The 15,992-nt window shown below is 44.9% G+C and overlaps 1 pseudogene; it reads left to right on the top strand.

Annotated features, from left to right (window-relative positions):
* Positions 1-1,376: 1,376 nt before the first annotated feature.
* LOC136502683 (alanine--tRNA ligase-like) lies at positions 1,377-14,444 on the top strand (annotated as a pseudogene).
* Positions 14,445-15,992: the final 1,548 nt, after the last annotated feature.

Genomic DNA, 15,992 nt, shown 5'->3' with positions numbered 1-15,992 from the left:
CAAATCCTACATAGCTGCAGTGTTCTGTATATACTGGAACCGATGCCATTGTTTTGTGGGACCCACAGAGTAAAAAAAAGAAATAAAAAACAGATTCACACGCCTTCCTCTTGTAGTCTTGCTCTATCCTCTCTGGCTCTTTTCCCGACATGCACACCTGGGGAGCACGGTTTGCCATAGAAATAATATATTTTACTAACTGGGCATCGAGCGGGCATCGACGCAAGTAGGTGTGCCGCTCCCCATTTTGCCGGCACTGTGCTAGTTGTATTGGGAGGAGTGATGCTACAATCCTCTCTCTCTCTTTTGGGCATCACTCAAGGCATATAGTGTGGAGGGCCTTATCTTTTCATCGGGTCTTGTCTAGTCCATGTGTGTCCATTCAAAGCCGCAAGGTCGTAGGCACGCACGCAGGTTTCGCGAGGTGAGCGGCGAATGGCATCTAGCGGGCATCTCTCGGTGCCTTCATGAGAGTGCGAGCAACGTTTCAGGTGTCTACGCGGCGAAGCGGCCTGACGTGCACGAATCGAGCGTGGCTCCGACATCTCCCGGGCATGCGAGGGGCAGCTCTGGCGGATGGCAGCTCTGGCGCTTGCGAGTCAAGGTCAACCCTAGTGACGGCTCGTCGGTAGCTCTGGCGCATGTGAGTCAAGGTTAGCCCCAGCGACAGCTCGTTGTCTTCCTCCGATGTCCAACCCCCGTCGTCTTCCTTTGTCCTACTCGTACAAATCAAGCCACAGATTCGGCCGCATGCTCTCCATGTCGCTGAGATAGAGCTCCTTTTGGCCGCGTGCTCTCTATGTTGCCGAGATCGAGCTCCTCACGGTGCCCCCTAGGCAAACCTCATTGGCTCGCTGCACCGTAGGTTCCATTCACAAAGGTCGACCTTCTTTTTGTCGAGGACCGCCGTTGTTGGTCATGGATATCCTGCTCGTAACCCACCCTCACCGGTGGGATAGAATCACTGAGAAATGTTGAGTGCATTTCCCTATCCGTTTCCTTCTCTATTTTCCTTTCCTAAGAATCAAACATGGGATATGGTTTCCCATAGGGATGAAAATTGTATGGGAAAATCTCGTACCACCTGGCCGTACGAATGATCGAATACTCTTTACTTGGAAAAAATGAAAACAGAAAATTTCGTGGGAAAAATTTAGTAGAAACGGGAACAAATTCGGATGAACTATTTTAACGACCGTTTTCGCGCATCCTATATTTTAGCAAGAACGTTCCCATTATAGAATACCGTATTTGAGGTTCCTGATCCCAATGGCTCAGCAGCCCAGAGCTCAAGCCTCTGTGGGCTGTGGCCCAGCCCACTTAGGTGCCCCCTTGACTCCTTCGGCCTTCCCCAGCTGGCACTTTTCAACATTGTTAGGGTTCCCAGCCGCAGCCGCAGCCGCAGCCCCAGGCCGCACTGCCGCAGCCACCAGGCGTCCAGCCCCCCAGGTCCCCTGTTCGCCTCGCCGGAGTCGGTCCGTTGGAGCTCGCCCCTCGCCCCCAAATCCCGACCGCGCCTGGTGCCCGCCAGACGGCCTCGGCGGCTGCCGCGCCAGCCGCCAGCGCCAAGTGGTGGTGCGCACCTTTGTCCTGACCCGAGCCCCTCCCCTTCCTCCGCCTCACTCGCGCCTGGTGCCCACCTCCGCCTCGACCTGAGTCCTGACCCGAGCCCCTCCCGTTCCTCACTCGCGCCGCCTCGCGCACTCGCGCAGGGCGCAGGCAAAGCGCCGCCGCCGCTCAGCGCCGAGAGGAGCAGGGGATCCGAAGCCTCAATTTGTGATTATTTATTGTCCTTGCCACACGGGGCCTCAATGGGTGGATGCTGACCGTGCTGTCCCCTTCACGCGCGTGCCGCCTGCTTCGCGTCTTCTCTCATCTCGAAGCTAGGGTTTTGCCCGCCGCCGCCATCCGACTCTCCTCATCATCGTCCTCATCCTCATCTTCCCCAGCCGCAGCCGCCGCCCCGCCTCCGATGGCGCCGGCGTGGTCGGCCCTGCGGGTCCGCGAGCAGTTCATCACCTTCTTCGAGTCCAAGGCACACACGAGGTGGCCCTCGAGTCCCGTAGTCCCCGTCGACGACCCCACGCTGCTGTTCGCCAACGCTGGGATGAACCAGTACAAGCCGGTCTTCCTCGGCACGGCGGCGCCGGACTCGCCGCTCGGCCGCCTGCGCCGTGCCTGCAACACCCAAAAGTGCATCCGCGCCGGCGGGAAGCACAACGACCTCGACGACGTGGGCAAGGACACCTACCACCATACCTTCTTCGAGATGCTCGGGAACTGGTCCTTCGGGGACTACTTCAAGGAGGAGGCCATCGGATGGGCCTGGGAGCTTCTCACCCAGGTACGTACTCCTTTGCTGCCCAATTCATTCTAATTGAGTGTTGATTGCTTTGAGGGAGGCTAGTGAGTTGGATTTCCATGAGATTGTTCGAGGCTGCAGATAGATTTAGGAGGGAGCAGCTTATGGTAAGGAAAGTTGGGGCCAGTGCACGAAACATGGGTTTTAGTCGTATTTCAGGGTTTCAATGATTTGGTAGACACAGGATGATTAAAGTGGGGTTTTTTTATTTGTGTGGTGATCTGGTACTCCAATGGTCAGAGGCACTTTTCTGGACTCTATATGATTATATGAATATGAGAAATATAACAAGATGGACTTTTTTTTTTGTTATCCATGTACCGATTTGGAAACTTTTGTGATAGATGAATTGGTTGTTTAGAGCTGAAATTCCCACAAATTCATAAGAAGCATACTAATTTTCGCTGATTCTGAGCTTGGCTATCTCTGTTTAAATTTGAAAGGAAATCTGCTCTATTTTTGTCTGCGTGTAATGGTTTCAGTGATGGTGTTTCTGAGCTGATTGTGATGATCAAATTGCACTTTGAATGATTATAGTCCGTTATAAATAGGTAATTACAGGAGTGAGTACTATGGTCTCATTGAAATAGTATAGCCTTCGGTAGCAAATAAACTGGAAATTAAATGATGGGAGATTTGTATATGTACTCCCTCTGTTCCAATTTATAGGTCGTTTTGGCTTTTCTAGAGACACTACTTTTACTACGTATCCAGGCATACGGTATATCTAGGTGCATAGCAAAAGCTATGTACCTAGAAGACCCAAAACAACCTATAATTTAGGACAGAGGGTGGTACAAATTACCAACTGGTTTATGAAAATAATACCTCCCACCTTTTTATGACCTACTGATTGCTATGTCATGTATTCACAGGTATATAAATTGCCCACTGATAGAATTTATGCCACATACTTTGGTGGTGATGAGAAATCTGGTCTTGCTGCTGATACTGAATCGAAGAACATTTGGTTGAAATATCTACCGAAAGAAAAGGTTCTGCCTTTCGGCTGCAAGGTATAGTGCATGTGTTTATTGGTCACAGCGTTTTGCATTGTAGGCCTACCTCTTTTTATACTCTTTCCTCGTGCTACTGTTGGGTTTCATCTCTAGCCTAGCCCAACGTGCTTGGGACAAAAAGGTTTTGTTGTTACTAGTCTTAATATTATTTTTATTTTCTATTTGATTGATTCATAACAAACAATTGAAATGCATTGCTTGAACAGGACAACTTTTGGGAGATGGGTGACACTGGTCCTTGTGGGCCATGTACTGAAATTCATTTTGATCGTATTGGCAACCGTGATGCTGCTTCCTTAGTTAACAATGATGATCCAACTTGCATCGAGATATGGAACCTTGTATTCATTCAGGTCAATATGTCATTCTTTTATCTCTCTTATTTAAGCAGTTATCAATCCTCAGTGCCACATTTCATACTTCCTTGTTAGTTCTTTCTATGTACTGATGTAGTGGTTTTATTTTCAGTTCAATAGGGAGGCAGATGGCACATTGAGACTTTTGCCAGCAAAACATGTGGACACTGGGATGGGCTTTGAGCGTTTAACTTCTATCCTTCAGAATAAAATGAGCAATTATGATACAGATGTATTCATGCCAATATTTGATGCCATCCACCAAGTATGTTTCCCATCTGCATGCATCATACTTCAAGTTACTTTTATTTATGTTTATGCACAGGTGTGCATCTAGATATCGTATTCTATGGATATGCATTGATAATTTTGTACGAACATGTAAATGCAGTTGGCTGGTGATGGAATTCAGCCATACTCTGGTAAAGTAGGTTCTGATGATATTGGCAAAGTTGATATGGCTTACAGAGTAGTTGCTGACCACATAAGAACCCTTTCTTTCGCTATTGCTGATGGTTCTCAACCTGGTGTGTGAACTCATTCTTAAACACTTTTCCTTTTCCTATTTCAATTATGCTTCTAGGGCTTTGTTATCTATTGCAGAATGGTATTGCCCCTCTTAATATGAGTCCATCTATAGGTAATGAGGGAAGAGAGTATGTTCTGAGGCGCATACTTAGGCGAGCTGTTCATTTTGGTCATCAGAAGTTGAAGGCAAAGCAAGGATTTTTTAGCTCGTAAGAAACAAGCCGTTGATTTGTGTAATATGCCATGCCTTTATCTAGAACAATATGTTTGCATAACTCTATTTGAACACGGAATGCTACAAATATATGTTTAAGAGGGATGGATGTTGCCATATGGTATGACGACAAGGATAAGCTTTGTGCTCTTTATACAATTGGTAAAGTTACTATGTTTATTGTGAAGTAAGGCACTCAAGTGAAAGTAAGATTTTGGATGTTTGTGCACAAAAGTTTTCTGCCTTGTGATACTTTTACTCTTGGTTCAGGGTATGCATTTTTTGCCAGTGTTGTTTATTTTAGGTACTGGTGTTGTATTTATTTTATTCTTGCCCCAGGATAGTTCTACTGGTTGGAATATATTTTCGGAGACTTAGTAATGCCTTTTGTTTTGCCAATCTTATTTGCCGTAACTTGATTATATGTATAAGTTGATTAGCCCTCCACTTCCGTATTGAAAACAACACTATTTGTTACTGGATGTTGTATTCTTGAGTATCAAGAAAGCTACCTTTTTTATTTTGGACCAATTAATTACTAAATATATTCACCAGTTTTTATTCGGTGGTTGCTGTTTCTTGGGTGTACTGAGTACTGGCAGCATATATTCTGTAAATGTTTACTATATTTGACATCAATATCAAATTGAGGTGAAATGAGGTTGAAGGTTGATACATGATAATTAATTCATGGATGGTAGATGTATAGGTTCCTTTTCTTTGTGAAAAAAAAGATTTTCCCATATAAATCACTTGCTGACTGCAGTGGGTTATATTTTCAAAAATACAGTGCCGTAGCATTTGTGAGCTGTGATATGTGTCATGAAGGTGCAATAACATATAAGTATATGTTCAGTATTTGGAGTAGTTCTAGGATTTGAGCATCAGTATTAAGTATATTAGATATACATGTATGGACATAAAATAGCTAATGCTCCATATCACTATGTATTGTATATATATTACTTTGTAATGCTACTAAACCTGGAAAATGGATCTGTCTCTAATAAAACATCCAATCAACAGCTCTGCTTTAATTTTTTTTAATATGCATATCCCTTAGAGTGCTGACGTGATTTACTATTGAAATTATAATGTTCTTGAACAGGCTTGTAAATGTTTTTGTCCAATTGATGGGTGATGTATTTCCTGAGTTAAAAGACAATGAAAAGAAGATCAAAGATATTATTAGAGATGAAGAAGAAAGCTTTGAGAACACTCTAGCAAAGGTAATATTAGTTTCCTAATTTTTTTTTACTGACTATAACATCCGTTTATTATTTCATTAGAGCATGAATCTTCTATTTCACTAGAAGCATGAATCTTCTATTTCACTAGAAGCATGAATCTTCTATTGTAGGTTTTATTTTCTGGTATTGTTTGCCTCTATTACCACTAGTGCTGTTCGTGTATTTTTCAGGGTTATGAAAAATTTAAGAAAGCTGCAGATGCTGTTAAGGATAATGGTGGAACTGTACTTAGTGGCCAGGTAAGTGATTTTGGTTTTTGAATTTCAATGCGTTATTTGTTTTTATTTTCATTTTCATTTGAAGATAAAAATGCTTTGTTTTCTGAGGTAGGTGGGTAGGGCACCTCTATTCTGTTATACTATTTGCAGGGTTCTTCCTTCTGTGTTTTTACAACCTGTACTGGTTGCCCATTGTTAGTCTGCTGTAGCAACAGTTTGCACTGAATAACCCAAGACATCTAAATCGGTATTGTGGCATCATATTTAGTGCCTGTTTCTTTCAGCTGTAGATTGTGAAAAGCAGCTTCTAGATGGTGGAATTGCTAGATGTTACAGTGTGGTGTCTGGACTGTAATTTAGTATTGCAATGTGGGTGCTTGATTGGTTCTAGGGCTGTGAAAATCTAGCAATTGCAGGCTCAAAGCCTCAAACAGACAGGCCCTTAAGTATCACAGCTTGTGCCGTATGATCCCATGGGTCTCAGTGCAGCTTGCGCTAGTCCTTTTAATTAACTTTGTTAATTAATGCTTGAAAGTCCTTTTTGTGTGTGTTGGGGGCGGGGGGTGATGAAGGAGTTCCTTTCTTCTCATTGAATCAGATGCAAATGTTTCTAGAACTGTCATGCATACATCTTTTTCCATGGATGATAATCCAGTCTTATTTGTTAACTGCACACTGACAGCCCTGCCTGAACTATTTAAGGGTGTGATTTTCAGAATGAATTCATTAGCCTGGCCTGAACACCCAACTATCCCAACCCAAATCTATGGCTTGTGGGTGCATGTCCATGCTGTTTGGTGCAAGGCAGCCTGTGGTGTGAGTGATATCCATGTCGTATGAGTCGGATGTGTTGCGCCCATGCTGTTTGGGGCAAGGTAGCCTGTAGTGTGAGTGATAGCCATGTCGTATGAGTTGGATGTGTTGAGGGGTGCAGGCCTTTTGTATTTTTGCCTTGGCCCAATTGATGGTGTTTGGTGTGGTTACCCCCTAGTTTGAACCTTCTTTTTTTTCTTCTTTGGAATTTGGCTATGTCAGCATAGGTTTCTTGTGTTGGCTAATAATGGTGGAATTTATAACCGTGACTAGTTATTTTTACAATGTAACAACATTGCATAATTAGCATCAGTAAAAATCTATCAATCCAGAGTACATCACAAAAAGATTTAGGTATGCATTCATCCAGATTACAACATAATTAGCATATTTGATTTATGGACCCATTAAACCTGTTGGGCCAAGCTTGGGCAGGGGGGTGCTTCTTGCACCATTTGGGCAAGGCACATGCTTGTTTGGCAACTGAAAATTGTTGTGCTGCATGAGTGGACCTGGCTAGTGGCTAGGCATTCCTCCCTATGAAATGGTTCCTGAGTTTGGGTTGCCTTTACATTTGATGTACTTAAATAGTTCATTTATTCTTTCAGGATGCATTTGTTCTTTGGGACACTTATGGTTATCCAATTGATTTGACTGAGGTTAGTTTTACATTTGTTATTTATCTTTTAACCAGCTAACTTTGCTAGAACTTTTTTATGTTTATCATGTATTATTATTATTTCTTTGCGTAGGTCATGGCAATCGACTACGGGCTGACTGTTGATAAGGAGGGTTTTAATGCTTCTATGGAAGAAGCGAGGCAAAAAGCTAGAAATGCTCGTAACAAGGTTATTTTTACGTTTCTACTAAGTGTAGAAGTTAATCCTAAGAGTCTCTTGTGGTGCCATTTGTTATCCCATTATTCTTGCTGTTTGTGTTTCTATATTTGCTGATAACATTTTCCAATATCTATATGTTACTGGTATTGAAATCTGTTATCCATGTTTGTTCTTTGTTTATCTTTGAATTTCATGGTAACTGTTTTTCATCCCTTCAATTTTTACTATATATGTTTCTTTTTGCAGTCTGGAGGAAACTCTATTGCTATGGATGCGAATGCTACAGCGCATTTGCACAAACTGGGGCTTGCCAGCACGGATGATAGCCCAAAGTTTCTGTGGCCCAAGGTTAGTTACACCTTTTCTTATCTGACACATCTATACTTAGGTTCTATTTGAATCCTAGGGGATTCTAGAATCCGGATTCTAAAATCCAGATTTCTAGAATCCAGATTTTGGATAATAAAATCTCTAGCCGTACGAGACCTCGATTTTTAGTTATGGATTCTAGATATTTCAAAGAGTGTTTCTCCCAAATACCCCTCAGCATTGTGTTCAATTAGTAGAGTTGTTAAGAAAAGGAAAATGTAAGAACGTACAAAGTGCCTAGGTCCACGTGAATTGCATCTCATCTCCATCCCTGTTCCTGTTGGTTGCCGCACGCCCGCACCACCTCTGATCCGTGCCAGGTTTGCTTCTTGTCTCCTCCAAGTAACCCCTTCACCATCCAATTGCTCCTGCGTCCTGATCCACAATGTGTGTCCCGTACCAGGGCTCTCCATTGATCGACCATAACCACCAGCAGCCCAAGTCCCCATTCCCTGTCCGCTCTCCCTGGAGTGAGGAAGCCCGTAGAGTACATGTGGATGTCGTCGTCAATGTTGTAGAGTGTGAAGTGGTGGGCCCAGATCTGTAGAGGGGAAGGACGACAGAGGAAGCGTGTGCGTACCAGCGAGTAAATCTGAATTGCACCATCGCGTGATCTCACCCACGTAGGTGGCGCTGTGCCAGTCCCTCACCCACTGGGGCGTTCGCTTTCCCGTGATGCAGCTTGCCGGCGCCGGCGCCGCCACACATGGCCGTGAATACAGCTGCTCTGATGACCAATTGGATAGCATGGCTCTGACTGCCTGGGGATCCAACATGTGTGCTCGTCATGCCGTTGGTAGCTGTTGCGTACACCGCTCCGCGCCGCATCCAAAGTAGGCTCGAGGCTGCTCGTTCACGCTCCTCAACCTCGACGAAGCACCAATCAGCGGAGCCGAGTTCACGCTCCTCAACCTCGCCGAAGCACCAATCAGCGAAGCCGAGTTGCTTACTAGTGGCAGCGCTTGTGGCTGGGGCAGGGCGGAGGCGGCAAGAGCGGCTGCGTAGGTGATAACGATACAGGACGGCAGCCGACAGGGGAAGATAAGGGTAAGGGCAAATGTGACTTTTCGCATGTCCTATCCTACGTTATCTGGGTTTGGAGAGGTACAGAGATTTCCAGAATCCCAGCGTCGGATTCCCAGAATCCTACCCATAATCTGCCTTTTTTTTTATCTGGATCCTCAGAATCCCAATGGATTCAGACGGGCCCTTATTAGTTAGTTATACTCAACTTCTGGTTCTTCCCACACTTTTGATATTTGTAATCAACTATTAGGGTTATGCCAATGTTTACTATGCTTTTCTTGATCTTACCATTAAGATTTTGTAGGAACATGAAAGTGTGGTGAAGGCTATCTATACTGGCTCAGAATACGTTACTACAGCTACTGGTGATGAGGACTTTGGCCTTGTGCTGGAAAGTACAAGTTTCTATGCCGAACAGGGTGGCCAGGTACACCATGTCTATATCCATGCAATAGCGATATGAAATCTGGCATTAAGTGTTTTTAAATTCACACCATCAACTGTTAGCCTTGTTCAGTGTTTAGAAATATCAGCCTCGTCTGGCTGGCAAGTTCTCTTTAATTATTATTTTCAGGCAGTTCTTGGATAGTTAGTGCTGCCTTCTGGTATATTCGATCCAAATGTGCTGTTCTAGGACTTGTTTCAATTTGCCAAACAATTGTCATGTTAAAACATTTCTGTTTTTAACTTTATTTTATCTGTATCATTTCACCATTTGAAACACAAAGTTTGTACTGTCCCCAAAGTTCAGCTAGGCGCTAGGCGGAATCTAGGCGCTAACCCATTGCCTAGCGCCTAGTCGGGAGTACTCGGTCCTAGGCGCTCCTAGGCGTTTTGGCAATATAGCCATAAATTATATATATATATATATATATATATATATAACTAGTAGTTAGTAAATTAGTCAATAGACAGCTAGCTGTTCAAAAAAAAAAATAGAAAACACTAAGTTGTGACTTATCTGGATGATTTCAGCAGCCTCCCATCCATGAGCACACCATATCAGCAGCTGGTAATTACAATACAAATGGATAGGACAGTAATACAAGTGCATAGGGGCGGATCTGCAGCCCAGGCCTCTAGGGCCCAGGCCCTAGTCGTTGGGCCATCAACACCACATACCCCATGTAATTTCAGCCCAATAATGAAGGCCCAGGCAACAGCAAACCTAACCCTCCGCCTCTGCTCCTATCTGCCTCCCTCCGTCCCTCCCACGAGCGCGCAGCCGCACCCGCGCCGCCGCACGGGAGGAGGCGAGGAGCCTGCCAGCCGCCTGTCGGCGCCACCTAGCCGGACAGCGCTGCGCCGCACGCCATTCCGCGGCGCACCAAGCCCTCCTGCCGCGCCACTGCCCAGGCGCCCATCCCATCCTGGCCCCGGCATCCCGCAGGCGCAGGGTGCGGGCCACACCACCGCAGAGCGCCGCGCCGGCCATCCCTGCCCTCCAGGCTCCAGCTCCAGCTGGCTCGAGCCCAGCGCCGGCGGCCCCTGCCCTCCAACAGTCCAGCTCCAGGCCCCTTTGGCCGCCCTCCGCGCCGCCTAGCGCCGCGATGCGCGACTATGCCCCTAGTCGCGGCGACGGGCTTCGCCCAGCGACTAGGCGCGCATAGTCGCCGAGTAGTCGCCGCCTAGCCAAACTTTGACTGTCCCTCCTGATCTTGAGACTAGAATTGTAGCGAGGGAACATTGATGCATGGCTCTAAAGGTTCTCAACGTTACTTTTAATATTGAAACTTGAAACATAGTATATAATTGTTGGAAACAATCCTGTGTGTCTAGGTGCATGCTAGTGTCAAGGTTCATAGCATTTACTTTAGCTAAATTTCAACATGGAGTAATAGGATTAATAGGCTGATTATTTGGGTAATATTCTGCATTAATTAGGAGGCTATCACAGCCACAATTGTAGCTGACGGCTGCCTACATATGAGAGAGAAAAACAGAAAATGATAAGTCATTTTATAGCTACCAAATCCACTGTATTTGTGTGTGTGCTTGTGTGTTAGAGTTCTTTAGTATCCTGTTGTGGGCTATCTGCCTTTCAATAATTTCTATAGCTTGATGTCATTATATCACAGCAATAATATACTGCAGTTTACCTTCAAAGTTATCTGCTTTTTCAAATGTCATCACTGAGACATACATTTGCTAAATCTTTTGGATTAACATGGATTTTTTGGCTTCAAGATATTTGACACTGGAAGCATTGAGGGGTCTTTTGGAACTTTTAATGTGAACAACGTCCAAGTGTTTGCTGGCTATGTTCTACATATTGGCTCATTTACAAAAGGTTCCAAGGTTTTGTCTCTTGGTGATAGTGTGATATGCAAGGTGATACCTTTTACTAGCTACATTTTTGCACTAAATTAGTTCGTATGTAATTGATCGTATTTCAATATGGCAAAAACCCATTGGTAGGTTGATTACAACCGGCGCACACTGATTGCTCCAAACCATACGTGTACTCACATGTTGAACTTTGCTCTAAGGGTATGTTTCTACCTTGTCCAAAATTTACACAGTTGCTCTCTTTCTCTCCTGATGATTCTGCCATTGCATTTATAGGAAGTACTTGGTGATCATGTTGACCAGAAGGGTTCAATTGTTCTACCTGAGAAGCTGAGATTTGATTTCTCTCATGGTATTGTGGCTCCTTTGTATTCCACTGACTGAATTTTATGAGCTCGTTTACTCAGCTGTTAATTCATATAACAGGAAAACCTGTCCAGCCTGAAGATTTGAGAAAAATTGAGTCCATAGTGAACCAGCAAATAAAGGATGAGCTGGGTGTATATGCACTTGAAATAAAATTAGAGGATGCAAAGCGCATAAATGGTCTTCGTGCTGTGTTTGGTGAAGTAAGTTTTCTTGCTCATGGAATGTTGATATTTCTTGTTTGGCTAGTTATTAAAGGGGTTGGCATATTGATTTTGTAGATCTACCCTGATCCAGTAAGAGTTGTATCAGTTGGTCGCAAAGTGGAAGATCTGCTTGCAGATCCTGATAGCAAAGAGTGGTTATCCATATCGACTGAACTATGTGGAGGTTTGTTTTCAGCTCTCTGCTATGTAATTCTATGTTTCATGATTATGATATCTAAAATTTTGTGTATATATCAGGTACACATATCACAAACACAAGAGATGCTAAAGCATTCGCACTCTTATCTGAGGAGGGTATTGCAAAAGGTGTTAGGAGGATAACAGCCGTGACTGCTGGATGTGCCACCCAGGCTATGGTGTTGGCATCATCTATTGATTCTGATATCAATGAAGCATCTCAGTTGGAGGGAGCTTTGTTGGAAAAGGTATCAAGCTTCTATCATTTTTTAGGGATTGTCTCTCCTGGAGTTGCAGTGTTGACATAACATGATCAGTTGAGTGCTATAATAATGAACCAAGGCGTAGTCTTTTTCGTGGGAGCATAAGAAACAACATTAATAAAAGCTGTTCTGATGCATGTCTTACATTAGTAATGTTCTATTCTTTAATAACCACTAGCAAACATGCCAGTATGTTGTAATGGGATGTACAATTTGTTGCAGTCCTCATGCCAATGAAAATGAGCAAGCTATTTTTATTGGATTTAATTGGGCTTGGCCCAACCTTATAAATCAAATACTCCCTTTGTCCAGAAAAGATGCAATTGTAGCACAGTACCAAGTTAAAGTATCTTAAGTTTGACTGATAACTATATAGAAAAAAGTATCAATTAAGTATCATCAGATTTGTCATGAGATATTTTCATAGTATACTTATTTGGCGTTAGAAACATTAATATTTTTATCTATATATATTTGGTCCAACTTTTGGCACTTCAACCATTCTTTTTGGGATGGAGGAAGTAGATTCCATGGCCTTCAATTAATGTTAGTACTATAAAGTATTAATGTTAGTGCTATAAGAGCTTAGGAGTGTGGGTGTGTGTTGTAAGGGCTCTTGCCCCTTTTTTCTTCTTAATACAAAGATACACAGCTCTCTTGCGGGTTTCGAGAAAAAAAATAAAGTATTAATCCCACATTCGCATTTAAAGTGTTTATTATAGATCTAGTTGACACCATTGGGCAGGTTGAAGGACTGCATCTGTACATTACTCCTGTGGAATTGAAGACTTCTGTCTTTTCTGCTGAGATATATATCATTTCTAAGATTACCGTCTAATATCAATCTCCCTTTATCAGAAAATTGCTTCCATCAAGAGTGGGCTGGATGCAGCTGCTATCCCTGCTGCGAAAAAGGCTGATTTGAGAGGCAAGGTTTCAAAGCTAGAGGTCTGTAAATGTTTCTATTTCGGATTTCTTATATATGCTCATGTTTAAGAAAGAAGAATCACCTACGACATTTATGTTCTCTTTTTAATAAAAAGTTACCACCTAGTAATTTACTCTCTGTTCCAAATTGTAAGACATTTTTTCTTTTCTTTACATAGTGTATATTTAGGTGCGTAGCAAAAGCTATGTATCTAGCCAAAATGACCTACAATTTGGAATGGAGGGAGTAATAGTTTACTTTTATGATGATTATAACTGTTGCACATCTCAGGATGAACTTAGGAAGGCAAAGAAGAAAATGGGTGAGCAAAATAAACAAAAGGCTGTGCAGTCTGCAATGGATGCCGCAGACGCCGCTCTTTCAGGAAATAAGCCGTTTTGTGTTACTCATGTCGATGTGGGTCTTGATACCACGGCTGTCCGGGAGGCGGTTATCAAAGTCATGGACAAGGTACTTACATTGTTCATTTTCGCTTTATTGTTAAAATAATGTTAGTCAGTAAATTGCTATAGTATACATGGCATGTTGTAGTAGAACTATTTTATCCCATCTCAAGTCTTTAGATATCCTGGTGAACTTTTGGATGTCTTGGCCCAGGGTTTGCCTATAATGTTATTCAGTACTGATGAGGCATCAAACAAAGCTGTTATCTATGCTGGTGTGCCTCCCAATGCTCCTAGCGGCTTCAAGGTGCTTGGACTGGCTAACACCTTCAATTGCACCGCTCAAGGGAAGAGGGGGTGGCGGCAAGAACGGCATTGCCCAGGGCCAGGTGAGTGAGCAATCCATTCCTAGAATATTCTATGGTCTTGGGTTCAAGTCATCAAGTTATAAATGCCTAAATCAATTCTGCGATTCCTTCACTGCAGGGAAGTGACGCTTCTCAGCTCAAGGAAGCAATGGCACTTGCGAACAGCATTGCTTCAATGAAACTCTGCTGATTGGTGATAACTGGTGCACTCCCCATGGGGTCTTATGCGTTGCTGCTGTTGGATTACTCATCGCTTTTAGTTTTCCATTTACCCAATGTACTTAACAGAAGTTCAATGGTGTTCACAGTTTCATTTATACTCGCCATACAATTGGAAGCACATGGCATGTAATGTAACAGTGCAAAGCTGTCCAATTTAATGAAAGGTTCTATACAGGATGGCTTTGGTGCGCCACCGTTTAAATTTCGCTCCGGCCAGAGATGCCTTGACCAAATTGGTGCCGCTTGCTTCATGCTATCAGTCTCGCCTTCTCGGCGATTAATTTGCATAGGCTTCTGGTATGAGATATACAATTGAATCGGGTATGTGTGTGTGATATGCGGATGTGCTATCTTAACTCTCATCCACGAGGAAATCGGAAGCCTCACAGGCTGTGAGGCGCTGTTCTGCAATACTGTAGCTGACCCCACACCACACTGAACTAAATGCATCAGCGGTGTCTGTTTTTGGAGGCTTTTACACGTGTGCTGTTAAAAAAGTTTGTAATTTACACATAAGTCATTAAAAAAATTGACCACACACAGGTGCCATTGCTCTAAACTTGTTTGCCTTATAAGCTATTTCGTCCGTGTTCTGTTTGTTTTGTCGCTGGTGTGGGACCGGCCAGTGAAATTGTCTATATTACCCTTGGCGGTCCCACACCAACCAACGAAGAACCCTGGGGGAGAGAGAGCGCAGGGACGGCTCCGGCTCACGGTGACAGCGGCGTGCGGTGGACTAGGAGTGCCGGCGCCAGATCTGGCAGCGAGGCCGCCGGGGCACCTCCTTGCTTTCCCCGGGCGCGCGGCCTCCTCCCTCCCGGTGGCGCACACGTCGGCCCTTGGAGGCGACGTAGACGGCCTCCTGGAGCCACCCGTCGCCCTCGCGCCCCGCGCATCCTGGATCGCGGCCCCCTGTCACTAGAGCGCCGCGGCCACCCTCCTGGAGCACGCGCCGCTGGATCTGCTGACGAGGAACGGCGGCGCCCCTAGCTCCCCTCTCCACGACAACGAGCAGCGTGGCCACCAGGGCACCTCCTTGCTCTTCTCGGGCGGCGTCCACTTCCCCTTCCTATCCCCACCGGTGGGGCATCCAGCATCTTGGGCGCCGCGCGCCTGTGGCGAGTGCGCGACGAGGCTGGGGGACTGAGACGGTGACGGCGCCCTGGAGCTAGCGGCCGCGCGTGGGTATGGCTACGGTGGACGGCAATGGCAACGCGTGGTTGACGAGGAGCACAGCGGCAGATCTGGTGAAGGAGACGGCGCGCGGCGGGCGTGCGGTGGGGCAGCTACGAGCTTGCCCACGTTGACGATGACGGGGCGCAACGAGGACGACTAGGAAGCTCGGCCACGTGGACGGTGATGGGATCCAGGCAGGTGAGAAGTAGCCAGGCGCCGCTGGATCTGGCGACGTGGCGCGGCGGCGCCCCGACTCCCCTCTCCACAAGACAAGCAGCGAGGCCACCGGGTCCACCACGACGGACGACGGCGTCATGGCAGAACACAAAGCTTCTAAGCTCACTAGCAGTGCTCAATAACAAGGCAACTAATGCCAAATTAGAGAGCGCAAATTACTTAGCTACACAAACTAAGTAATGTGACTAACAAGGTTACTCAAACCGAATTAGTCATGCAAGGAAGCTGCTTCTATGCTACACAAGCAAGAAGGTAACTAGCAAGCTACACAAGCCAACTAATTACAAGAGCAACTACACAAGCACAATGTATGTGAAAGTAAATACAAGCTTGTGTAACGG

Source organism: Miscanthus floridulus, chromosome 14 (genome assembly GCF_019320115.1).
Source record: "Miscanthus floridulus cultivar M001 chromosome 14, ASM1932011v1, whole genome shotgun sequence".
NCBI lineage: Eukaryota > Viridiplantae > Streptophyta > Magnoliopsida > Poales > Poaceae > Miscanthus > Miscanthus floridulus.
Note: the sequence above shows the minus strand (reverse complement) of the source record. Positions and strands in the feature narration are given on the sequence as shown.